Source organism: Amblyomma maculatum, chromosome 7 (genome assembly GCF_055883805.1).
Source record: "Amblyomma maculatum isolate TAMU_Amacu chromosome 7, ASM5588380v1, whole genome shotgun sequence".
In the NCBI taxonomy this organism is placed as follows: domain Eukaryota; kingdom Metazoa; phylum Arthropoda; class Arachnida; order Ixodida; family Ixodidae; genus Amblyomma; species Amblyomma maculatum.
In genome coordinates this window covers 79,602,950-79,605,024 of record NC_139350.1, presented here as the reverse complement: position 1 = coordinate 79,605,024, position 2,075 = coordinate 79,602,950, and the positions used below count along the sequence as shown (strand labels likewise).

General features: G+C 42.3%; 1 non-coding gene across 1 annotated transcript; it reads left to right on the top strand.

Moving 5' to 3' along the window:
* Positions 1–866: 866 nt before the first annotated feature.
* Positions 867–939, top strand: TRNAA-CGC (transfer RNA alanine (anticodon CGC)). Its single transcript has one exon. It is a non-coding gene; the product is annotated as a tRNA-Ala (tRNA).
* Positions 940–2,075: the final 1,136 nt, after the last annotated feature.

Sequence of the window (2,075 nt, the reverse complement as noted above, 5' to 3'; positions counted from 1 at the left end):
GCTGCAGATATATTATGCAGCTGCACCCTTCCTCAATTTCTTTTTAAAAAGACGTTCACATAAACTACTGCGCAAGCTTGGCTGACGTTGCACGCCTATGTGTTTATCCTTTCCCTAGAGAGCGCATCGGCTGCTGTGTTGAAATCGTCTGTTTCGATCCATATATCCACTCTAAAATTCTGTTATCTTCTTTTAAAATATCCGGCAGAAACTGGCCGAAATATCTGGCGTGAAACTCCACTGCTGCCTCTGCATTATTGTTCTAGATTCTTTTACTGCAGTAGCGTTTTATCGTGCACCTTTTGCTGACAAAGTGAATTCCTTATATTACCAGTCATCTTGTCATATATATATATATATATATATATATATATATATATATATATATATATATATATATATAAGAAGAAGGAAGAAGGAGGTTCTTCAGACGAAGGTCGGTTCCCGGCCGAAACGTCGAGAGAAGTATAGTGTTCTTCACCTCGTCTATTTTCTTTCAAGTGTGTATATATATATATACCGTAGAAGAATTTTTTAGGGCTAGGTTGGATCTGCTTGAAAGAAAATAGACGAGGTGAAGAACACTATAATTCTTTGACGTTGCGGCCGGGAACCGACCTTCATCTTAAGAACCTTTCTTCAGGACGAAGGTCAGTCCCCGGCCAAAACGTCAGAGAAGTAGAGTTCTTCACCTCGTCTATTTTCTTTCAAGTGTATATATATATATATATATATATATATATATATATATATATATATATATACGTCCACGTCCACCGCTATAGTTGAGGGTGGCGCTGGTGAACACTCTCAAGGTTCGTATACAGACAACATTAATACCCAAGAAAGTAGCAGGGCGGACAGCGGCCGATGTAGCTCAGTTGGAAGAGCACCGGACGCGCTATTCGGAGGTCGTGGGTTCGGTTCCCACCATCGGCACGTTGTTTTTCTTTCTACTTGGTGTTGATTTATCTTTCCCCTAAACACATTACAAAACTAATTTACGTGATTATGAAGTAAAAATTAAAAAAAAAAGACAAAGTACAATCCCCAATGCTTTACTTGGCCTCGCCGACTGTCGGCTTCTTTCCTTCATATATATATATATATATATATATATCTTAGCTAAAACATTGAGAAGACAAAACTCAGGCGCATGTGCATAAAGATGAAATCTGAAATTTATAGTACTCAACCTAATAGTGCGCGCCAGAGTCGATGCAGCTGCTCATGCATAGTTAGACGGCTCGAAATTTCGGCCACCTGGCCTGTGACTTTAGCAGAACTAGCGGTACAAAAGCGGTTGTTTAATTTTGCGCACTACATTGCCTTCAAAGATAAGCGGTCACCTGGAAGGGGGGGGGGGGGGGGGGGGGGGGGGGGGAATAGGAGCAGCAGCATGGAGTGTTGTAGCGTAACGCCATAAGCATTAAGCGATCAGTATTGAAAGCTGCTTTCGTGCTGTCATAAAGCACAACAATAATTAAAGCAGCCGTCAGCTCACAGCGCCGATACGGAACCGCACGTTTGTCGTCATTCGCTTCTAAGGAAATGTGTAAAGTTAGGCAACGCTTATATATGCAGTGAGCAAACAATTAAGATCATTCAAAACGCTAGAAACGCTCCATGAGTAACAATGACTCCGAGGCTGCTCAGTTTGCAACAGTAGGAGGCGCGGTGTTCTCATAGCTTAGCTGCGTTAAGCGTGTCATCAACAAACTGTTATCGTCAAATGAACAGTGCGAGCTAAGATAACGAAATGATCCTACTCCCTATATGTGCCAGCTTAAAATTAATAATTCACTAACGAACGAGTCGACACAATTTTGCTGTCTCCGGGAGGACTCGGCCACTTTCAGGATGGGAGATAAGAACCGAAATATATAATACCGCTCGTAAAAAAACAACAAAAGGATACTGTTTTCACAGGTCAGGACAATACTTCTCGCTTCAGTTGCGCCACCAAGACAGCGAATGTGACACATTTCAGTGTGCCGTATCACCCACGAGAACGGTGGCAACTGCGCACTTTTTTTGCGGGCTACCGGCACGAGCTACGGTATAGAGGGAGTCTG